Source organism: Lithobates pipiens, unplaced genomic scaffold, assembly GCF_037356315.1.
Source record: "Lithobates pipiens isolate NorthernLeopardFrog02 unplaced genomic scaffold, aLitPip1_a1.2 Scaffold_8, whole genome shotgun sequence".
Taxonomy (NCBI): domain Eukaryota; kingdom Metazoa; phylum Chordata; class Amphibia; order Anura; family Ranidae; genus Lithobates; species Lithobates pipiens.
Window position 1 is genome coordinate 609,279,036 of NW_027507903.1, and position 18,823 is coordinate 609,297,858.

At 52.9% G+C, this 18,823-nt stretch overlaps 43 non-coding genes across 43 annotated transcripts; 22 read left to right on the forward strand and 21 right to left on the reverse strand.

The window, feature by feature from the left end:
* Nucleotides 1–273: 273 nt before the first annotated feature.
* Nucleotides 274–347, reverse strand: TRNAI-AAU (transfer RNA isoleucine (anticodon AAU)). Its single transcript has one exon. It is a non-coding gene; the product is annotated as a tRNA-Ile (tRNA).
* A 126-nt stretch (nt 348–473) lies between these two features.
* Nucleotides 474–545, forward strand: TRNAW-CCA (transfer RNA tryptophan (anticodon CCA)). The gene has a single exon. It is a non-coding gene; the product is annotated as a tRNA-Trp (tRNA).
* Nucleotides 546–1,109: 564 nt separating this feature from the next.
* Nucleotides 1,110–1,183, reverse strand: TRNAI-AAU (transfer RNA isoleucine (anticodon AAU)). The gene has a single exon. It is a non-coding gene; the product is annotated as a tRNA-Ile (tRNA).
* Nucleotides 1,184–1,323: 140 nt separating this feature from the next.
* On the forward strand, nt 1,324–1,395 carry TRNAW-CCA (transfer RNA tryptophan (anticodon CCA)). The gene has a single exon. It is a non-coding gene; the product is annotated as a tRNA-Trp (tRNA).
* A 564-nt stretch (nt 1,396–1,959) lies between these two features.
* TRNAI-AAU (transfer RNA isoleucine (anticodon AAU)) lies at nt 1,960–2,033 on the reverse strand. Its single transcript has one exon. It is a non-coding gene; the product is annotated as a tRNA-Ile (tRNA).
* Nucleotides 2,034–2,159: 126 nt separating this feature from the next.
* On the forward strand, nt 2,160–2,231 carry TRNAW-CCA (transfer RNA tryptophan (anticodon CCA)). The gene has a single exon. It is a non-coding gene; the product is annotated as a tRNA-Trp (tRNA).
* Nucleotides 2,232–2,795: 564 nt separating this feature from the next.
* TRNAI-AAU (transfer RNA isoleucine (anticodon AAU)) lies at nt 2,796–2,869 on the reverse strand. Its single transcript has one exon. It is a non-coding gene; the product is annotated as a tRNA-Ile (tRNA).
* A 126-nt stretch (nt 2,870–2,995) lies between these two features.
* On the forward strand, nt 2,996–3,067 carry TRNAW-CCA (transfer RNA tryptophan (anticodon CCA)). Its single transcript has one exon. It is a non-coding gene; the product is annotated as a tRNA-Trp (tRNA).
* Nucleotides 3,068–3,631: 564 nt separating this feature from the next.
* TRNAI-AAU (transfer RNA isoleucine (anticodon AAU)) lies at nt 3,632–3,705 on the reverse strand. The gene has a single exon. It is a non-coding gene; the product is annotated as a tRNA-Ile (tRNA).
* A 126-nt stretch (nt 3,706–3,831) lies between these two features.
* TRNAW-CCA (transfer RNA tryptophan (anticodon CCA)) lies at nt 3,832–3,903 on the forward strand. The gene has a single exon. It is a non-coding gene; the product is annotated as a tRNA-Trp (tRNA).
* A 564-nt stretch (nt 3,904–4,467) lies between these two features.
* On the reverse strand, nt 4,468–4,541 carry TRNAI-AAU (transfer RNA isoleucine (anticodon AAU)). The gene has a single exon. It is a non-coding gene; the product is annotated as a tRNA-Ile (tRNA).
* Nucleotides 4,542–4,667: 126 nt separating this feature from the next.
* Nucleotides 4,668–4,739, forward strand: TRNAW-CCA (transfer RNA tryptophan (anticodon CCA)). Its single transcript has one exon. It is a non-coding gene; the product is annotated as a tRNA-Trp (tRNA).
* Nucleotides 4,740–5,303: 564 nt separating this feature from the next.
* On the reverse strand, nt 5,304–5,377 carry TRNAI-AAU (transfer RNA isoleucine (anticodon AAU)). Its single transcript has one exon. It is a non-coding gene; the product is annotated as a tRNA-Ile (tRNA).
* A 126-nt stretch (nt 5,378–5,503) lies between these two features.
* TRNAW-CCA (transfer RNA tryptophan (anticodon CCA)) lies at nt 5,504–5,575 on the forward strand. Its single transcript has one exon. It is a non-coding gene; the product is annotated as a tRNA-Trp (tRNA).
* A 564-nt stretch (nt 5,576–6,139) lies between these two features.
* On the reverse strand, nt 6,140–6,213 carry TRNAI-AAU (transfer RNA isoleucine (anticodon AAU)). The gene has a single exon. It is a non-coding gene; the product is annotated as a tRNA-Ile (tRNA).
* Nucleotides 6,214–6,339: 126 nt separating this feature from the next.
* On the forward strand, nt 6,340–6,411 carry TRNAW-CCA (transfer RNA tryptophan (anticodon CCA)). The gene has a single exon. It is a non-coding gene; the product is annotated as a tRNA-Trp (tRNA).
* A 764-nt stretch (nt 6,412–7,175) lies between these two features.
* On the forward strand, nt 7,176–7,247 carry TRNAW-CCA (transfer RNA tryptophan (anticodon CCA)). The gene has a single exon. It is a non-coding gene; the product is annotated as a tRNA-Trp (tRNA).
* A 564-nt stretch (nt 7,248–7,811) lies between these two features.
* Nucleotides 7,812–7,885, reverse strand: TRNAI-AAU (transfer RNA isoleucine (anticodon AAU)). Its single transcript has one exon. It is a non-coding gene; the product is annotated as a tRNA-Ile (tRNA).
* Nucleotides 7,886–8,025: 140 nt separating this feature from the next.
* Nucleotides 8,026–8,097, forward strand: TRNAW-CCA (transfer RNA tryptophan (anticodon CCA)). Its single transcript has one exon. It is a non-coding gene; the product is annotated as a tRNA-Trp (tRNA).
* A 564-nt stretch (nt 8,098–8,661) lies between these two features.
* Nucleotides 8,662–8,735, reverse strand: TRNAI-AAU (transfer RNA isoleucine (anticodon AAU)). The gene has a single exon. It is a non-coding gene; the product is annotated as a tRNA-Ile (tRNA).
* Nucleotides 8,736–8,861: 126 nt separating this feature from the next.
* TRNAW-CCA (transfer RNA tryptophan (anticodon CCA)) lies at nt 8,862–8,933 on the forward strand. Its single transcript has one exon. It is a non-coding gene; the product is annotated as a tRNA-Trp (tRNA).
* A 564-nt stretch (nt 8,934–9,497) lies between these two features.
* TRNAI-AAU (transfer RNA isoleucine (anticodon AAU)) lies at nt 9,498–9,571 on the reverse strand. Its single transcript has one exon. It is a non-coding gene; the product is annotated as a tRNA-Ile (tRNA).
* Nucleotides 9,572–9,697: 126 nt separating this feature from the next.
* TRNAW-CCA (transfer RNA tryptophan (anticodon CCA)) lies at nt 9,698–9,769 on the forward strand. The gene has a single exon. It is a non-coding gene; the product is annotated as a tRNA-Trp (tRNA).
* Nucleotides 9,770–10,333: 564 nt separating this feature from the next.
* On the reverse strand, nt 10,334–10,407 carry TRNAI-AAU (transfer RNA isoleucine (anticodon AAU)). Its single transcript has one exon. It is a non-coding gene; the product is annotated as a tRNA-Ile (tRNA).
* A 126-nt stretch (nt 10,408–10,533) lies between these two features.
* TRNAW-CCA (transfer RNA tryptophan (anticodon CCA)) lies at nt 10,534–10,605 on the forward strand. The gene has a single exon. It is a non-coding gene; the product is annotated as a tRNA-Trp (tRNA).
* A 564-nt stretch (nt 10,606–11,169) lies between these two features.
* On the reverse strand, nt 11,170–11,243 carry TRNAI-AAU (transfer RNA isoleucine (anticodon AAU)). Its single transcript has one exon. It is a non-coding gene; the product is annotated as a tRNA-Ile (tRNA).
* A 126-nt stretch (nt 11,244–11,369) lies between these two features.
* On the forward strand, nt 11,370–11,441 carry TRNAW-CCA (transfer RNA tryptophan (anticodon CCA)). Its single transcript has one exon. It is a non-coding gene; the product is annotated as a tRNA-Trp (tRNA).
* A 764-nt stretch (nt 11,442–12,205) lies between these two features.
* TRNAW-CCA (transfer RNA tryptophan (anticodon CCA)) lies at nt 12,206–12,277 on the forward strand. Its single transcript has one exon. It is a non-coding gene; the product is annotated as a tRNA-Trp (tRNA).
* A 564-nt stretch (nt 12,278–12,841) lies between these two features.
* On the reverse strand, nt 12,842–12,915 carry TRNAI-AAU (transfer RNA isoleucine (anticodon AAU)). Its single transcript has one exon. It is a non-coding gene; the product is annotated as a tRNA-Ile (tRNA).
* Nucleotides 12,916–13,055: 140 nt separating this feature from the next.
* TRNAW-CCA (transfer RNA tryptophan (anticodon CCA)) lies at nt 13,056–13,127 on the forward strand. Its single transcript has one exon. It is a non-coding gene; the product is annotated as a tRNA-Trp (tRNA).
* A 564-nt stretch (nt 13,128–13,691) lies between these two features.
* On the reverse strand, nt 13,692–13,765 carry TRNAI-AAU (transfer RNA isoleucine (anticodon AAU)). Its single transcript has one exon. It is a non-coding gene; the product is annotated as a tRNA-Ile (tRNA).
* A 126-nt stretch (nt 13,766–13,891) lies between these two features.
* Nucleotides 13,892–13,963, forward strand: TRNAW-CCA (transfer RNA tryptophan (anticodon CCA)). The gene has a single exon. It is a non-coding gene; the product is annotated as a tRNA-Trp (tRNA).
* Nucleotides 13,964–14,527: 564 nt separating this feature from the next.
* On the reverse strand, nt 14,528–14,601 carry TRNAI-AAU (transfer RNA isoleucine (anticodon AAU)). Its single transcript has one exon. It is a non-coding gene; the product is annotated as a tRNA-Ile (tRNA).
* Nucleotides 14,602–14,727: 126 nt separating this feature from the next.
* On the forward strand, nt 14,728–14,799 carry TRNAW-CCA (transfer RNA tryptophan (anticodon CCA)). The gene has a single exon. It is a non-coding gene; the product is annotated as a tRNA-Trp (tRNA).
* Nucleotides 14,800–15,363: 564 nt separating this feature from the next.
* TRNAI-AAU (transfer RNA isoleucine (anticodon AAU)) lies at nt 15,364–15,437 on the reverse strand. Its single transcript has one exon. It is a non-coding gene; the product is annotated as a tRNA-Ile (tRNA).
* Nucleotides 15,438–15,563: 126 nt separating this feature from the next.
* Nucleotides 15,564–15,635, forward strand: TRNAW-CCA (transfer RNA tryptophan (anticodon CCA)). Its single transcript has one exon. It is a non-coding gene; the product is annotated as a tRNA-Trp (tRNA).
* Nucleotides 15,636–16,199: 564 nt separating this feature from the next.
* On the reverse strand, nt 16,200–16,273 carry TRNAI-AAU (transfer RNA isoleucine (anticodon AAU)). Its single transcript has one exon. It is a non-coding gene; the product is annotated as a tRNA-Ile (tRNA).
* Nucleotides 16,274–16,399: 126 nt separating this feature from the next.
* Nucleotides 16,400–16,471, forward strand: TRNAW-CCA (transfer RNA tryptophan (anticodon CCA)). The gene has a single exon. It is a non-coding gene; the product is annotated as a tRNA-Trp (tRNA).
* A 564-nt stretch (nt 16,472–17,035) lies between these two features.
* Nucleotides 17,036–17,109, reverse strand: TRNAI-AAU (transfer RNA isoleucine (anticodon AAU)). The gene has a single exon. It is a non-coding gene; the product is annotated as a tRNA-Ile (tRNA).
* Nucleotides 17,110–17,235: 126 nt separating this feature from the next.
* Nucleotides 17,236–17,307, forward strand: TRNAW-CCA (transfer RNA tryptophan (anticodon CCA)). The gene has a single exon. It is a non-coding gene; the product is annotated as a tRNA-Trp (tRNA).
* A 564-nt stretch (nt 17,308–17,871) lies between these two features.
* TRNAI-AAU (transfer RNA isoleucine (anticodon AAU)) lies at nt 17,872–17,945 on the reverse strand. Its single transcript has one exon. It is a non-coding gene; the product is annotated as a tRNA-Ile (tRNA).
* A 126-nt stretch (nt 17,946–18,071) lies between these two features.
* Nucleotides 18,072–18,143, forward strand: TRNAW-CCA (transfer RNA tryptophan (anticodon CCA)). The gene has a single exon. It is a non-coding gene; the product is annotated as a tRNA-Trp (tRNA).
* A 564-nt stretch (nt 18,144–18,707) lies between these two features.
* TRNAI-AAU (transfer RNA isoleucine (anticodon AAU)) lies at nt 18,708–18,781 on the reverse strand. Its single transcript has one exon. It is a non-coding gene; the product is annotated as a tRNA-Ile (tRNA).
* Nucleotides 18,782–18,823: the final 42 nt, after the last annotated feature.

Consider the following 18,823-nt stretch of genomic DNA (forward strand, 5'->3'; position numbering starts at 1 on the left):
GAATACATGTCTTACCTCGGGTTCTAACATAAGCGTGCAGAGAGGCTCCAGGGCTTGTGGCGTCAGCTAACTTTTTGTTTTCCCACAATCTTTAGCAGATATGGTTCTGGATCTTGGAGCCTTGAGGTGTTGTGGGACATAATTAAGCTGGGACATAATTAAGCTGCGCCACTAGCGAAATAGGCATCTTTGCTATCCGTTGAGTAGGTTAAAGAAAACTAGGCCAAGCGCCGACGGCCATAGGAATCCACCGCGGTTGGAATAAAAGGGCAATGGCCCGTACGGGGATCGAACCCGCGACCTTGGCGTTATTAGCACCACGCTCTAACCAACTGAGCTAACCGGCCGAAACTTGCATAGGGAGAGCCGGCCAAAGCTGGCACAGGGCTATCAGGGCAACCAGGTCAATCTGTGGGCAACCGCTGAAGAATTGACGCCGGAGTAGCCTAAAGCTTTCCAGAGCCACCACAGCTGACCTCGTGGCGCAACGGTAGCGCGTCTGACTCCAGATCAGAAGGTTGCGTGTTCAAATCACGTCGGGGTCATGTTGGTTTTCATCGTCACCCACCCAAGCCAGGCTCCTCTGGCCCCTCCGCGTTGTCCCATCATTCCATTCCGGCTCCCACCCACGCAGGCTCCCGATCACCCTCAGAAGGCTGGGTGAACAGCCAAACCTAAAGAGCATGTGCCGTAGGCCTGGAAGAAGCTCCACTCCTGGGCTCATAGCATTGGGTGGAGGGTTGCAAAGCCTCAAATTAATAAGAATCAAGCATGTAAAACCTGCAAGGGTCAGAAGGTGCTTTGCAAGGCGTTATGGGTTGTTTTTCTTTCCCGAAGAATACATGTCTTACCTCGGGTTCTAACATAAGCGTGCAGAGAGGCTCCAGGGCTTGTGGCGTCAGCTAACTTTTTGTTTTCCCACAATCTTTAGCAGATATGGTTCTGGATCTTGGAGCCTTGAGGTGTTGTGGGACATAATTAAGCTGGGACATAATTAAGCTGCGCCACTAGCGAAATAGGCATCTTTGCTATCCGTTGAGTAGGTTAAAGAAAACTAGGCCAAGCGCCGACGGCCATAGGAATCCACCGCGGTTGGAATAAAAGGGCAATGGCCCGTACGGGGATCGAACCCGCGACCTTGGCGTTATTAGCACCACGCTCTAACCAACTGAGCTAACCGGCCGAAACTTGCATAGGGAGAGCCGGCCAAAGCTGGCACAGGGCTATCAGGGCAACCAGGTCAATCTGTGGGCAACCGCTGAAGAATTGACGCCGGAGTATTGACGCCGGAGTAGCCTAAAGCTTTCCAGAGCCACCACAGCTGACCTCGTGGCGCAACGGTAGCGCGTCTGACTCCAGATCAGAAGGTTGCGTGTTCAAATCACGTCGGGGTCATGTTGGTTTTCATCGTCACCCACCCAAGCCAGGCTCCTCTGGCCCCTCCGCGTTGTCCCATCATTCCATTCCGGCTCCCACCCACGCAGGCTCCCGATCACCCTCAGAAGGCTGGGTGAACAGCCAAACCTAAAGAGCATGTGCCGTAGGCCTGGAAGAAGCTCCACTCCTGGGCTCATAGCATTGGGTGGAGGGTTGCAAAGCCTCAAATTAATAAGAATCAAGCATGTAAAACCTGCAAGGGTCAGAAGGTGCTTTGCAAGGCGTTATGGGTTGTTTTTCTTTCCCGAAGAATACATGTCTTACCTCGGGTTCTAACATAAGCGTGCAGAGAGGCTCCAGGGCTTGTGGCGTCAGCTAACTTTTTGTTTTCCCACAATCTTTAGCAGATATGGTTCTGGATCTTGGAGCCTTGAGGTGTTGTGGGACATAATTAAGCTGGGACATAATTAAGCTGCGCCACTAGCGAAATAGGCATCTTTGCTATCCGTTGAGTAGGTTAAAGAAAACTAGGCCAAGCGCCGACGGCCATAGGAATCCACCGCGGTTGGAATAAAAGGGCAATGGCCCGTACGGGGATCGAACCCGCGACCTTGGCGTTATTAGCACCACGCTCTAACCAACTGAGCTAACCGGCCGAAACTTGCATAGGGAGAGCCGGCCAAAGCTGGCACAGGGCTATCAGGGCAACCAGGTCAATCTGTGGGCAACCGCTGAAGAATTGACGCCGGAGTAGCCTAAAGCTTTCCAGAGCCACCACAGCTGACCTCGTGGCGCAACGGTAGCGCGTCTGACTCCAGATCAGAAGGTTGCGTGTTCAAATCACGTCGGGGTCATGTTGGTTTTCATCGTCACCCACCCAAGCCAGGCTCCTCTGGCCCCTCCGCGTTGTCCCATCATTCCATTCCGGCTCCCACCCACGCAGGCTCCCGATCACCCTCAGAAGGCTGGGTGAACAGCCAAACCTAAAGAGCATGTGCCGTAGGCCTGGAAGAAGCTCCACTCCTGGGCTCATAGCATTGGGTGGAGGGTTGCAAAGCCTCAAATTAATAAGAATCAAGCATGTAAAACCTGCAAGGGTCAGAAGGTGCTTTGCAAGGCGTTATGGGTTGTTTTTCTTTCCCGAAGAATACATGTCTTACCTCGGGTTCTAACATAAGCGTGCAGAGAGGCTCCAGGGCTTGTGGCGTCAGCTAACTTTTTGTTTTCCCACAATCTTTAGCAGATATGGTTCTGGATCTTGGAGCCTTGAGGTGTTGTGGGACATAATTAAGCTGGGACATAATTAAGCTGCGCCACTAGCGAAATAGGCATCTTTGCTATCCGTTGAGTAGGTTAAAGAAAACTAGGCCAAGCGCCGACGGCCATAGGAATCCACCGCGGTTGGAATAAAAGGGCAATGGCCCGTACGGGGATCGAACCCGCGACCTTGGCGTTATTAGCACCACGCTCTAACCAACTGAGCTAACCGGCCGAAACTTGCATAGGGAGAGCCGGCCAAAGCTGGCACAGGGCTATCAGGGCAACCAGGTCAATCTGTGGGCAACCGCTGAAGAATTGACGCCGGAGTAGCCTAAAGCTTTCCAGAGCCACCACAGCTGACCTCGTGGCGCAACGGTAGCGCGTCTGACTCCAGATCAGAAGGTTGCGTGTTCAAATCACGTCGGGGTCATGTTGGTTTTCATCGTCACCCACCCAAGCCAGGCTCCTCTGGCCCCTCCGCGTTGTCCCATCATTCCATTCCGGCTCCCACCCACGCAGGCTCCCGATCACCCTCAGAAGGCTGGGTGAACAGCCAAACCTAAAGAGCATGTGCCGTAGGCCTGGAAGAAGCTCCACTCCTGGGCTCATAGCATTGGGTGGAGGGTTGCAAAGCCTCAAATTAATAAGAATCAAGCATGTAAAACCTGCAAGGGTCAGAAGGTGCTTTGCAAGGCGTTATGGGTTGTTTTTCTTTCCCGAAGAATACATGTCTTACCTCGGGTTCTAACATAAGCGTGCAGAGAGGCTCCAGGGCTTGTGGCGTCAGCTAACTTTTTGTTTTCCCACAATCTTTAGCAGATATGGTTCTGGATCTTGGAGCCTTGAGGTGTTGTGGGACATAATTAAGCTGGGACATAATTAAGCTGCGCCACTAGCGAAATAGGCATCTTTGCTATCCGTTGAGTAGGTTAAAGAAAACTAGGCCAAGCGCCGACGGCCATAGGAATCCACCGCGGTTGGAATAAAAGGGCAATGGCCCGTACGGGGATCGAACCCGCGACCTTGGCGTTATTAGCACCACGCTCTAACCAACTGAGCTAACCGGCCGAAACTTGCATAGGGAGAGCCGGCCAAAGCTGGCACAGGGCTATCAGGGCAACCAGGTCAATCTGTGGGCAACCGCTGAAGAATTGACGCCGGAGTAGCCTAAAGCTTTCCAGAGCCACCACAGCTGACCTCGTGGCGCAACGGTAGCGCGTCTGACTCCAGATCAGAAGGTTGCGTGTTCAAATCACGTCGGGGTCATGTTGGTTTTCATCGTCACCCACCCAAGCCAGGCTCCTCTGGCACCTCCGCGTTGTCCCATCATTCCATTCCGGCTCCCACCCACGCAGGCTCCCGATCACCCTCAGAAGGCTGGGTGAACAGCCAAACCTAAAGAGCATGTGCCGTAGGCCTGGAAGAAGCTCCACTCCTGGGCTCATAGCATTGGGTGGAGGGTTGCAAAGCCTCAAATTAATAAGAATCAAGCATGTAAAACCTGCAAGGGTCAGAAGGTGCTTTGCAAGGCGTTATGGGTTGTTTTTCTTTCCCGAAGAATACATGTCTTACCTCGGGTTCTAACATAAGCGTGCAGAGAGGCTCCAGGGCTTGTGGCGTCAGCTAACTTTTTGTTTTCCCACAATCTTTAGCAGATATGGTTCTGGATCTTGGAGCCTTGAGGTGTTGTGGGACATAATTAAGCTGGGACATAATTAAGCTGCGCCACTAGCGAAATAGGCATCTTTGCTATCCGTTGAGTAGGTTAAAGAAAACTAGGCCAAGCGCCGACGGCCATAGGAATCCACCGCGGTTGGAATAAAAGGGCAATGGCCCGTACGGGGATCGAACCCGCGACCTTGGCGTTATTAGCACCACGCTCTAACCAACTGAGCTAACCGGCCGAAACTTGCATAGGGAGAGCCGGCCAAAGCTGGCACAGGGCTATCAGGGCAACCAGGTCAATCTGTGGGCAACCGCTGAAGAATTGACGCCGGAGTAGCCTAAAGCTTTCCAGAGCCACCACAGCTGACCTCGTGGCGCAACGGTAGCGCGTCTGACTCCAGATCAGAAGGTTGCGTGTTCAAATCACGTCGGGGTCATGTTGGTTTTCATCGTCACCCACCCAAGCCAGGCTCCTCTGGCCCCTCCGCGTTGTCCCATCATTCCATTCCGGCTCCCACCCACGCAGGCTCCCGATCACCCTCAGAAGGCTGGGTGAACAGCCAAACCTAAAGAGCATGTGCCGTAGGCCTGGAAGAAGCTCCACTCCTGGGCTCATAGCATTGGGTGGAGGGTTGCAAAGCCTCAAATTAATAAGAATCAAGCATGTAAAACCTGCAAGGGTCAGAAGGTGCTTTGCAAGGCGTTATGGGTTGTTTTTCTTTCCCGAAGAATACATGTCTTACCTCGGGTTCTAACATAAGCGTGCAGAGAGGCTCCAGGGCTTGTGGCGTCAGCTAACTTTTTGTTTTCCCACAATCTTTAGCAGATATGGTTCTGGATCTTGGAGCCTTGAGGTGTTGTGGGACATAATTAAGCTGGGACATAATTAAGCTGCGCCACTAGCGAAATAGGCATCTTTGCTATCCGTTGAGTAGGTTAAAGAAAACTAGGCCAAGCGCCGACGGCCATAGGAATCCACCGCGGTTGGAATAAAAGGGCAATGGCCCGTACGGGGATCGAACCCGCGACCTTGGCGTTATTAGCACCACGCTCTAACCAACTGAGCTAACCGGCCGAAACTTGCATAGGGAGAGCCGGCCAAAGCTGGCACAGGGCTATCAGGGCAACCAGGTCAATCTGTGGGCAACCGCTGAAGAATTGACGCCGGAGTAGCCTAAAGCTTTCCAGAGCCACCACAGCTGACCTCGTGGCGCAACGGTAGCGCGTCTGACTCCAGATCAGAAGGTTGCGTGTTCAAATCACGTCGGGGTCATGTTGGTTTTCATCGTCACCCACCCAAGCCAGGCTCCTCTGGCCCCTCCGCGTTGTCCCATCATTCCATTCCGGCTCCCACCCACGCAGGCTCCCGATCACCCTCAGAAGGCTGGGTGAACAGCCAAACCTAAAGAGCATGTGCCGTAGGCCTGGAAGAAGCTCCACTCCTGGGCTCATAGCATTGGGTGGAGGGTTGCAAAGCCTCAAATTAATAAGAATCAAGCATGTAAAACCTGCAAGGGTCAGAAGGTGCTTTGCAAGGCGTTATGGGTTGTTTTTCTTTCCCGAAGAATACATGTCTTACCTCGGGTTCTAACATAAGCGTGCAGAGAGGCTCCAGGGCTTGTGGCGTCAGCTAACTTTTTGTTTTCCCACAATCTTTAGCAGATATGGTTCTGGATCTTGGAGCCTTGAGGTGTTGTGGGACATAATTAAGCTGGGACATAATTAAGCTGCGCCACTAGCGAAATAGGCATCTTTGCTATCCGTTGAGTAGGTTAAAGAAAACTAGGCCAAGCGCCGACGGCCATAGGAATCCACCGCGGTTGGAATAAAAGGGCAATGGCCCGTACGGGGATCGAACCCGCGACCTTGGCGTTATTAGCACCACGCTCTAACCAACTGAGCTAACCGGCCGAAACTTGCATAGGGAGAGCCGGCCAAAGCTGGCACAGGGCTATCAGGGCAACCAGGTCAATCTGTGGGCAACCGCTGAAGAATTGACGCCGGAGTAGCCTAAAGCTTTCCAGAGCCACCACAGCTGACCTCGTGGCGCAACGGTAGCGCGTCTGACTCCAGATCAGAAGGTTGCGTGTTCAAATCACGTCGGGGTCATGTTGGTTTTCATCGTCACCCACCCAAGCCAGGCTCCTCTGGCCCCTCCGCGTTGTCCCATCATTCCATTCCGGCTCCCACCCACGCAGGCTCCCGATCACCCTCAGAAGGCTGGGTGAACAGCCAAACCTAAAGAGCATGTGCCGTAGGCCTGGAAGAAGCTCCACTCCTGGGCTCATAGCATTGGGTGGAGGGTTGCAAAGCCTCAAATTAATAAGAATCAAGCATGTAAAACCTGCAAGGGTCAGAAGGTGCTTTGCAAGGCGTTATGGGTTGTTTTTCTTTCCCGAAGAATACATGTCTTACCTCGGGTTCTAACATAAGCGTGCAGAGAGGCTCCAGGGCTTGTGGCGTCAGCTAACTTTTTGTTTTCCCACAATCTTTAGCAGATATGGTTCTGGATCTTGGAGCCTTGAGGTGTTGTGGGACATAATTAAGCTGGGACATAATTAAGCTGCGCCACTAGCGAAATAGGCATCTTTGCTATCCGTTGAGTAGGTTAAAGAAAACTAGGCCAAGCGCCGACGGCCATAGGAATCCACCGCGGTTGGAATAAAAGGGCAATGGCCCGTACGGGGATCGAACCTGCGACCTTGGCGTTATTAGCACCACGCTCTAACCAACTGAGCTAACCGGCCGAAACTTGCATAGGGAGAGCCGGCCAAAGCTGGCACAGGGCTATCAGGGCAACCAGGTCAATCTGTGGGCAACCGCTGAAGAATTGACGCCGGAGTAGCCTAAAGCTTTCCAGAGCCACCACAGCTGACCTCGTGGCGCAACGGTAGCGCGTCTGACTCCAGATCAGAAGGTTGCGTGTTCAAATCACGTCGGGGTCATGTTGGTTTTCATCGTCACCCACCCAAGCCAGGCTCCTCTGGCCCCTCCGCGTTGTCCCATCATTCCATTCCGGCTCCCACCCACGCAGGCTCCCGATCACCCTCAGAAGGCTGGGTGAACAGCCAAACCTAAAGAGCATGTGCCGTAGGCCTGGAAGAAGCTCCACTCCTGGGCTCATAGCATTGGGTGGAGGGTTGCAAAGCCTCAAATTAATAAGAATCAAGCATGTAAAACCTGCAAGGGTCAGAAGGTGCTTTGCAAGGCGTTATGGGTTGTTTTTCTTTCCCGAAGAATACATGTCTTACCTCGGGTTCTAACATAAGCGTGCAGAGAGGCTCCAGGGCTTGTGGCGTCAGCTAACTTTTTGTTTTCCCACAATCTTTAGCAGATATGGTTCTGGATCTTGGAGCCTTGAGGTGTTGTGGGACATAATTAAGCTGGGACATAATTAAGCTGCGCCACTAGCGAAATAGGCATCTTTGCTATCCGTTGAGTAGGTTAAAGAAAACTAGGCCAAGCGCCGACGGCCATAGGAATCCACCGCGGTTGGAATAAAAGGGCAATGGCCCGTACGGGGATCGAACCCGCGACCTTGGCGTTATTAGCACCACGCTCTAACCAACTGAGCTAACCGGCCGAAACTTGCATAGGGAGAGCCGGCCAAAGCTGGCACAGGGCTATCAGGGCAACCAGGTCAATCTGTGGGCAACCGCTGAAGAATTGACGCCGGAGTATTGACGCCGGAGTAGCCTAAAGCTTTCCAGAGCCACCACAGCTGACCTCGTGGCGCAACGGTAGCGCGTCTGACTCCAGATCAGAAGGTTGCGTGTTCAAATCACGTCGGGGTCATGTTGGTTTTCATCGTCACCCACCCAAGCCAGGCTCCTCTGGCCCCTCCGCGTTGTCCCATCATTCCATTCCGGCTCCCACCCACGCAGGCTCCCGATCACCCTCAGAAGGCTGGGTGAACAGCCAAACCTAAAGAGCATGTGCCGTAGGCCTGGAAGAAGCTCCACTCCTGGGCTCATAGCATTGGGTGGAGGGTTGCAAAGCCTCAAATTAATAAGAATCAAGCATGTAAAACCTGCAAGGGTCAGAAGGTGCTTTGCAAGGCGTTATGGGTTGTTTTTCTTTCCCGAAGAATACATGTCTTACCTCGGGTTCTAACATAAGCGTGCAGAGAGGCTCCAGGGCTTGTGGCGTCAGCTAACTTTTTGTTTTCCCACAATCTTTAGCAGATATGGTTCTGGATCTTGGAGCCTTGAGGTGTTGTGGGACATAATTAAGCTGGGACATAATTAAGCTGCGCCACTAGCGAAATAGGCATCTTTGCTATCCGTTGAGTAGGTTAAAGAAAACTAGGCCAAGCGCCGACGGCCATAGGAATCCACCGCGGTTGGAATAAAAGGGCAATGGCCCGTACGGGGATCGAACCCGCGACCTTGGCGTTATTAGCACCACGCTCTAACCAACTGAGCTAACCGGCCGAAACTTGCATAGGGAGAGCCGGCCAAAGCTGGCACAGGGCTATCAGGGCAACCAGGTCAATCTGTGGGCAACCGCTGAAGAATTGACGCCGGAGTAGCCTAAAGCTTTCCAGAGCCACCACAGCTGACCTCGTGGCGCAACGGTAGCGCGTCTGACTCCAGATCAGAAGGTTGCGTGTTCAAATCACGTCGGGGTCATGTTGGTTTTCATCGTCACCCACCCAAGCCAGGCTCCTCTGGCCCCTCCGCGTTGTCCCATCATTCCATTCCGGCTCCCACCCACGCAGGCTCCCGATCACCCTCAGAAGGCTGGGTGAACAGCCAAACCTAAAGAGCATGTGCCGTAGGCCTGGAAGAAGCTCCACTCCTGGGCTCATAGCATTGGGTGGAGGGTTGCAAAGCCTCAAATTAATAAGAATCAAGCATGTAAAACCTGCAAGGGTCAGAAGGTGCTTTGCAAGGCGTTATGGGTTGTTTTTCTTTCCCGAAGAATACATGTCTTACCTCGGGTTCTAACATAAGCGTGCAGAGAGGCTCCAGGGCTTGTGGCGTCAGCTAACTTTTTGTTTTCCCACAATCTTTAGCAGATATGGTTCTGGATCTTGGAGCCTTGAGGTGTTGTGGGACATAATTAAGCTGGGACATAATTAAGCTGCGCCACTAGCGAAATAGGCATCTTTGCTATCCGTTGAGTAGGTTAAAGAAAACTAGGCCAAGCGCCGACGGCCATAGGAATCCACCGCGGTTGGAATAAAAGGGCAATGGCCCGTACGGGGATCGAACCCGCGACCTTGGCGTTATTAGCACCACGCTCTAACCAACTGAGCTAACCGGCCGAAACTTGCATAGGGAGAGCCGGCCAAAGCTGGCACAGGGCTATCAGGGCAACCAGGTCAATCTGTGGGCAACCGCTGAAGAATTGACGCCGGAGTAGCCTAAAGCTTTCCAGAGCCACCACAGCTGACCTCGTGGCGCAACGGTAGCGCGTCTGACTCCAGATCAGAAGGTTGCGTGTTCAAATCACGTCGGGGTCATGTTGGTTTTCATCGTCACCCACCCAAGCCAGGCTCCTCTGGCCCCTCCGCGTTGTCCCATCATTCCATTCCGGCTCCCACCCACGCAGGCTCCCGATCACCCTCAGAAGGCTGGGTGAACAGCCAAACCTAAAGAGCATGTGCCGTAGGCCTGGAAGAAGCTCCACTCCTGGGCTCATAGCATTGGGTGGAGGGTTGCAAAGCCTCAAATTAATAAGAATCAAGCATGTAAAACCTGCAAGGGTCAGAAGGTGCTTTGCAAGGCGTTATGGGTTGTTTTTCTTTCCCGAAGAATACATGTCTTACCTCGGGTTCTAACATAAGCGTGCAGAGAGGCTCCAGGGCTTGTGGCGTCAGCTAACTTTTTGTTTTCCCACAATCTTTAGCAGATATGGTTCTGGATCTTGGAGCCTTGAGGTGTTGTGGGACATAATTAAGCTGGGACATAATTAAGCTGCGCCACTAGCGAAATAGGCATCTTTGCTATCCGTTGAGTAGGTTAAAGAAAACTAGGCCAAGCGCCGACGGCCATAGGAATCCACCGCGGTTGGAATAAAAGGGCAATGGCCCGTACGGGGATCGAACCCGCGACCTTGGCGTTATTAGCACCACGCTCTAACCAACTGAGCTAACCGGCCGAAACTTGCATAGGGAGAGCCGGCCAAAGCTGGCACAGGGCTATCAGGGCAACCAGGTCAATCTGTGGGCAACCGCTGAAGAATTGACGCCGGAGTAGCCTAAAGCTTTCCAGAGCCACCACAGCTGACCTCGTGGCGCAACGGTAGCGCGTCTGACTCCAGATCAGAAGGTTGCGTGTTCAAATCACGTCGGGGTCATGTTGGTTTTCATCGTCACCCACCCAAGCCAGGCTCCTCTGGCCCCTCCGCGTTGTCCCATCATTCCATTCCGGCTCCCACCCACGCAGGCTCCCGATCACCCTCAGAAGGCTGGGTGAACAGCCAAACCTAAAGAGCATGTGCCGTAGGCCTGGAAGAAGCTCCACTCCTGGGCTCATAGCATTGGGTGGAGGGTTGCAAAGCCTCAAATTAATAAGAATCAAGCATGTAAAACCTGCAAGGGTCAGAAGGTGCTTTGCAAGGCGTTATGGGTTGTTTTTCTTTCCCGAAGAATACATGTCTTACCTCGGGTTCTAACATAAGCGTGCAGAGAGGCTCCAGGGCTTGTGGCGTCAGCTAACTTTTTGTTTTCCCACAATCTTTAGCAGATATGGTTCTGGATCTTGGAGCCTTGAGGTGTTGTGGGACATAATTAAGCTGGGACATAATTAAGCTGCGCCACTAGCGAAATAGGCATCTTTGCTATCCGTTGAGTAGGTTAAAGAAAACTAGGCCAAGCGCCGACGGCCATAGGAATCCACCGCGGTTGGAATAAAAGGGCAATGGCCCGTACGGGGATCGAACCCGCGACCTTGGCGTTATTAGCACCACGCTCTAACCAACTGAGCTAACCGGCCGAAACTTGCATAGGGAGAGCCGGCCAAAGCTGGCACAGGGCTATCAGGGCAACCAGGTCAATCTGTGGGCAACCGCTGAAGAATTGACGCCGGAGTAGCCTAAAGCTTTCCAGAGCCACCACAGCTGACCTCGTGGCGCAACGGTAGCGCGTCTGACTCCAGATCAGAAGGTTGCGTGTTCAAATCACGTCGGGGTCATGTTGGTTTTCATCGTCACCCACCCAAGCCAGGCTCCTCTGGCCCCTCCGCGTTGTCCCATCATTCCATTCCGGCTCCCACCCACGCAGGCTCCCGATCACCCTCAGAAGGCTGGGTGAACAGCCAAACCTAAAGAGCATGTGCCGTAGGCCTGGAAGAAGCTCCACTCCTGGGCTCATAGCATTGGGTGGAGGGTTGCAAAGCCTCAAATTAATAAGAATCAAGCATGTAAAACCTGCAAGGGTCAGAAGGTGCTTTGCAAGGCGTTATGGGTTGTTTTTCTTTCCCGAAGAATACATGTCTTACCTCGGGTTCTAACATAAGCGTGCAGAGAGGCTCCAGGGCTTGTGGCGTCAGCTAACTTTTTGTTTTCCCACAATCTTTAGCAGATATGGTTCTGGATCTTGGAGCCTTGAGGTGTTGTGGGACATAATTAAGCTGGGACATAATTAAGCTGCGCCACTAGCGAAATAGGCATCTTTGCTATCCGTTGAGTAGGTTAAAGAAAACTAGGCCAAGCGCCGACGGCCATAGGAATCCACCGCGGTTGGAATAAAAGGGCAATGGCCCGTACGGGGATCGAACCCGCGACCTTGGCGTTATTAGCACCACACTCTAACCAACTGAGCTAACCGGCCGAAACTTGTATAGGGAGAGCCGGCCAAAGCTGGCACAGGGCTATCAGGGCAACCAGGTCAATCTGTGGGCAACCGCTGAAGAATTGACGCCGGAGTAGCCTAAAGCTTTCCAGAGCCACCACAGCTGACCTCGTGGCGCAACGGTAGCGCGTCTGACTCCAGATCAGAAGGTTGCGTGTTCAAATCACGTCGGGGTCATGTTGGTTTTCATCGTCACCCACCCAAGCCAGGCTCCTCTGGCCCCTCCGCGTTGTCCCATCATTCCATTCCGGCTCCCACCCACGCAGGCTCCCGATCACCCTCAGAAGGCTGGGTGAACAGCCAAACCTAAAGAGCATGTGCCGTAGGCCTGGAAGAAGCTCCACTCCTGGGCTCATAGCATTGGGTGGAGGGTTGCAAAGCCTCAAATTAATAAGAATCAAGCATGTAAAACCTGCAAGGGTCAGAAGGTGCTTTGCAAGGCGTTATGGGTTGTTTTTCTTTCCCGAAGAATACATGTCTTACCTCGGGTTCTAACATAAGCGTGCAGAGAGGCTCCAGGGCTTGTGGCGTCAGCTAACTTTTTGTTTTCCCACAATCTTTAGCAGATATGGTTCTGGATCTTGGAGCCTTGAGGTGTTGTGGGACATAATTAAGCTGGGACATAATTAAGCTGCGCCACTAGCGAAATAGGCATCTTTGCTATCCGTTGAGTAGGTTAAAGAAAACTAGGCCAAGCGCCGACGGCCATAGGAATCCACCGCGGTTGGAATAAAAGGGCAATGGCCCGTACGGGGATCGAACCCGCGACCTTGGCGTTATTAGCACCACGCTCTAACCAACTGAGCTAACCGGCCGAAACTTGCATAGGGAGAGCCGGCCAAAGCTGGCACAGGGCTATCAGGGCAACCAGGTCAATCTGTGGGCAACCGCTGAAGAATTGACGCCGGAGTATTGACGCCGGAGTAGCCTAAAGCTTTCCAGAGCCACCACAGCTGACCTCGTGGCGCAACGGTAGCGCGTCTGACTCCAGATCAGAAGGTTGCGTGTTCAAATCACGTCGGGGTCATGTTGGTTTTCATCGTCACCCACCCAAGCCAGGCTCCTCTGGCCCCTCCGCGTTGTCCCATCATTCCATTCCGGCTCCCACCCACGCAGGCTCCCGATCACCCTCAGAAGGCTGGGTGAACAGCCAAACCTAAAGAGCATGTGCCGTAGGCCTGGAAGAAGCTCCACTCCTGGGCTCATAGCATTGGGTGGAGGGTTGCAAAGCCTCAAATTAATAAGAATCAAGCATGTAAAACCTGCAAGGGTCAGAAGGTGCTTTGCAAGGCGTTATGGGTTGTTTTTCTTTCCCGAAGAATACATGTCTTACCTCGGGTTCTAACATAAGCGTGCAGAGAGGCTCCAGGGCTTGTGGCGTCAGCTAACTTTTTGTTTTCCCACAATCTTTAGCAGATATGGTTCTGGATCTTGGAGCCTTGAGGTGTTGTGGGACATAATTAAGCTGGGACATAATTAAGCTGCGCCACTAGCGAAATAGGCATCTTTGCTATCCGTTGAGTAGGTTAAAGAAAACTAGGCCAAGCGCCGACGGCCATAGGAATCCACCGCGGTTGGAATAAAAGGGCAATGGCCCGTACGGGGATCGAACCCGCGACCTTGGCGTTATTAGCACCACGCTCTAACCAACTGAGCTAACCGGCCGAAACTTGCATAGGGAGAGCCGGCCAAAGCTGGCACAGGGCTATCAGGGCAACCAGGTCAATCTGTGGGCAACCGCTGAAGAATTGACGCCGGAGTAGCCTAAAGCTTTCCAGAGCCACCACAGCTGACCTCGTGGCGCAACGGTAGCGCGTCTGACTCCAGATCAGAAGGTTGCGTGTTCAAATCACGTCGGGGTCATGTTGGTTTTCATCGTCACCCACCCAAGCCAGGCTCCTCTGGCCCCTCCGCGTTGTCCCATCATTCCATTCCGGCTCCCACCCACGCAGGCTCCCGATCACCCTCAGAAGGCTGGGTGAACAGCCAAACCTAAAGAGCATGTGCCGTAGGCCTGGAAGAAGCTCCACTCCTGGGCTCATAGCATTGGGTGGAGGGTTGCAAAGCCTCAAATTAATAAGAATCAAGCATGTAAAACCTGCAAGGGTCAGAAGGTGCTTTGCAAGGCGTTATGGGTTGTTTTTCTTTCCCGAAGAATACATGTCTTACCTCGGGTTCTAACATAAGCGTGCAGAGAGGCTCCAGGGCTTGTGGCGTCAGCTAACTTTTTGTTTTCCCACAATCTTTAGCAGATATGGTTCTGGATCTTGGAGCCTTGAGGTGTTGTGGGACATAATTAAGCTGGGACATAATTAAGCTGCGCCACTAGCGAAATAGGCATCTTTGCTATCCGTTGAGTAGGTTAAAGAAAACTAGGCCAAGCGCCGACGGCCATAGGAATCCACCGCGGTTGGAATAAAAGGGCAATGGCCCGTACGGGGATCGAACCCGCGACCTTGGCGTTATTAGCACCACGCTCTAACCAACTGAGCTAACCGGCCGAAACTTGCATAGGGAGAGCCGGCCAAAGCTGGCACAGGGCTATCAGGGCAACCAGGTCAATCTGTGGGCAACCGCTGAAGAATTGACGCCGGAGTAGCCTAAAGCTTTCCAGAGCCACCACAGCTGACCTCGTGGCGCAACGGTAGCGCGTCTGACTCCAGATCAGAAGGTTGCGTGTTCAAATCACGTCGGGGTCATGTTGGTTTTCATCGTCACCCACCCAAGCCAGGCTCCTCTGGCCCCTCCGCGTTGTCCCATCATTCCATTCCGGCTCCCACCCACGCAGGCTCCCGATCACCCTCAGAAGGCTGGGTGAACAGCCAAACCTAAAGAGCATGTGCCGTAGGCCTGGAAGAAGCTCCACTCCTGGGCTCATAGCATTGGGTGGAGGGTTGCAAAGCCTCAAATTAATAAGAATCAAGCATGTAAAACCTGCAAGGGTCAGAAGGTGCTTTGCAAGGCGTTATGGGTTGTTTTTCTTTCCCGAAGAATACATGTCTTACCTCGGGTTCTAACATAAGCGTGCAGAGAGGCTCCAGGGCTTGTGGCGTCAGCTAACTTTTTGTTTTCCCACAATCTTTAGCAGATATGGTTCTGGATCTTGGAGCCTTGAGGTGTTGTGGGACATAATTAAGCTGGGACATAATTAAGCTGCGCCACTAGCGAAATAGGCATCTTTGCTATCCGTTGAGTAGGTTAAAGAAAACTAGGCCAAGCGCCGACGGCCATAGGAATCCACCGCGGTTGGAATAAAAGGGCAATGGCCCGTACGGGGATCGAACCCGCGACCTTGGCGTTATTAGCACCACGCTCTAACCAACTGAGCTAACCGGCCGAAACTTGCATAGGGAGAGCCGGCCAAAGCTGGCACAGGGCTATCAGGGCAACCAGGTCAATCTGTGGGCAACCGCTGAAGAATTGACGCCGGAGTAGCCTAAAGCTTTCCAGAGCCACCACAGCTGACCTCGTGGCGCAACGGTAGCGCGTCTGACTCCAGATCAGAAGGTTGCGTGTTCAAATCACGTCGGGGTCATGTTGGTTTTCATCGTCACCCACCCAAGCCAGGCTCCTCTGGCCCCTCCGCGTTGTCCCATCATTCCATTCCGGCTCCCACCCACGCAGGCTCCCGATCACCCTCAGAAGGCTGGGTGAACAGCCAAACCTAAAGAGCATGTGCCGTAGGCCTGGAAGAAGCTCCACTCCTGGGCTCATAGCATTGGGTGGAGGGTTGCAAAGCCTCAAATTAATAAGAATCAAGCATGTAAAACCTGCAAGGGTCAGAAGGTGCTTTGCAAGGCGTTATGGGTTGTTTTTCTTTCCCGAAGAATACATGTCTTACCTCGGGTTCTAACATAAGCGTGCAGAGAGGCTCCAGGGCTTGTGGCGTCAGCTAACTTTTTGTTTTCCCACAATCTTTAGCAGATATGGTTCTGGATCTTGGAGCCTTGAGGTGTTGTGGGACATAATTAAGCTGGGACATAATTAAGCTGCGCCACTAGCGAAATAGGCATCTTTGCTATCCGTTGAGTAGGTTAAAGAAAACTAGGCCAAGCGCCGACGGCCATAGGAATCCACCGCGGTTGGAATAAAAGGGCAATGGCCCGTACGGGGATCGAACCCGCGACCTTGGCGTTATTAGCACCACGCTCTAACCAACTGAGCTAACCGGCCGAAACTTGCATAGGGAGAGCCGGCCAAAGCTGGCACAGGGCTATCAGGGCAACCAGGTCAATCTGTGGGCAACCGCTGAAGAATTGACGCCGGAGTAGCCTAAAGCTTTCCAGAGCCACCACAGCTGACCTCGTGGCGCAACGGTAGCGCGTCTGACTCCAGATCAGAAGGTTGCGTGTTCAAATCACGTCGGGGTCATGTTGGTTTTCATCGTCACCCACCCAAGCCAGGCTCCTCTGGCCCCTCCGCGTTGTCCCATCATTCCATTCCGGCTCCCACCCACGCAGGCTCCCGATCACCCTCAGAAGGCTGGGTGAACAGCCAAACCTAAAGAGCATGTGCCGTAGGCCTGGAAGAAGCTCCACTCCTGGGCTCATAGCATTGGGTGGAGGGTTGCAAAGCCTCAAATTAATAAGAATCAAGCATGTAAAACCTGCAAGGGTCAGAAGGTGCTTTGCAAGGCGTTATGGGTTGTTTTTCTTTCCCGAAGAATACATGTCTTACCTCGGGTTCTAACATAAGCGTGCAGAGAGGCTCCAGGGCTTGTGGCGTCAGCTAACTTTTTGTTTTCCCACAATCTTTAGCAGATATGGTTCTGGATCTTGGAGCCTTGAGGTGTTGTGGGACATAATTAAGCTGGGACATAATTAAGCTGCGCCACTAGCGAAATAGGCATCTTTGCTATCCGTTGAGTAGGTTAAAGAAAACTAGGCCAAGCGCCGACGGCCATAGGAATCCACCGCGGTTGGAATAAAAGGGCAATGGCCCGTACGGGGATCGAACCCGCGACCTTGGCGTTATTAGCACCACGCTCTAACCAACTGAGCTAACCGGCCGAAACTTGCATAGGGAGAGCCGGCCAAAGCTGGCACAGGGCTATCAGGGCAACCAGGTCAATCTGTGGGCAACCGCTGAAGAATTGACGCCGGAGTAGCCTAAAGCTTTCCAGAGCCACCACAGCTGACCTCGTGGCGCAACGGTAGCGCGTCTGACTCCAGATCAGAAGGTTGCGTGTTCAAATCACGTCGGGGTCATGTTGGTTTTCATCGTCACCCACCCAAGCCAGGCTCCTCTGGCCCCTCCGCGTTGTCCCATCATTCCATTCCGGCTCCCACCCACGCAGGCTCCCGATCACCCTCAGAAGGCTGGGTGAACAGCCAAACCTAAAGAGCATGTGCCGTAGGCCTGGAAGAAGCTCCACTCCTGGGCTCATAGCATTGGGTGGAGGGTTGCAAAGCCTCAAATTAATAAGAATCAAGCATGTAAAACCTGCAAGGGTCAGAAGGTGCTTTGCAAGGCGTTATGGGTTGTTTTTCTTTCCCGAAGAATACATGTCTTACCTCGGGTTCTAACATAAGCGTGCAGAGAGGCTCCAGGGCTTGTGGCGTCAGCTAACTTTTTGTTTTCCCACAATCTTTAGCAGATATGGTTCTGGATCTTGGAGCCTTGAGGTGTTGTGGGACATAATTAAGCTGGGACATAATTAAGCTGCGCCACTAGCGAAATAGGCATCTTTGCTATCCGTTGAGTAGGTTAAAGAAAACTAGGCCAAGCGCCGACGGCCATAGGAATCCACCGCGGTTGGAATAAAAGGGCAATGGCCCGTACGGGGATCGAACCCGCGACCTTGGCGTTATTAGCACCACGCTCTAACCAACTGAGCTAACCGGCCGAAACTTGCATAGGGAGAGCCGGCCAAAGCTGGCACAGGGCTATCAGGGCAACCAGGTCAATCTGTGGGCAACCGCTGAAGAATTGACGCCGGAGTAGCCTAAAGCTTTCCAGAGCCACCACAGCTGACCTCGTGGCGCAACGGTAGCGCGTCTGACTCCAGATCAGAAGGTTGCGTGTTCAAATCACGTCGGGGTCATGTTGGTTTTCATCGTCACCCACCCAAGCCAGGCTCCTCTGGCCCCTCCGCGTTGTCCCATCATTCCATTCCGGCTCCCACCCACGCAGGCTCCCGATCACCCTCAGAAGGCTGGGTGAACAGCCAAACCTAAAGAGCATGTGCCGTAGGCCTGGAAGAAGCTCCACTCCTGGGCTCATAGCATTGGGTGGAGGGTTGCAAAGCCTCAAATTAATAAGAATCAAGCATGTAAAACCTGCAAGGGTCAGAAGGTGCTTTGCAAGGCGTTATGGGTTGTTTTTCTTTCCCGAAGAATACATGTCTTACCTCGGGTTCTAACATAAGCGTGCAGAGAGGCTCCAGGGCTTGTGGCGTCAGCTAACTTTTTGTTTTCCCACAATCTTTAGCAGATATGGTTCTGGATCTTGGAGCCTTGAGGTGTTGTGGGACATAATTAAGCTGGGACATAATTAAGCTGCGCCACTAGCGAAATAGGCATCTTTGCTATCCGTTGAGTAGGTTAAAGAAAACTAGGCCAAGCGCCGACGGCCATAGGAATCCACCGCGGTTGGAATAAAAGGGCAATGGCCCGTACGGGGATCGAACCCGCGACCTTGGCGTTATTAGCACCACGCTCTAACCAACTGAGCTAACCGGCCGAAACTTGCATAGGGAGAGCCGGCCAAAGCTGGCACAGGGCT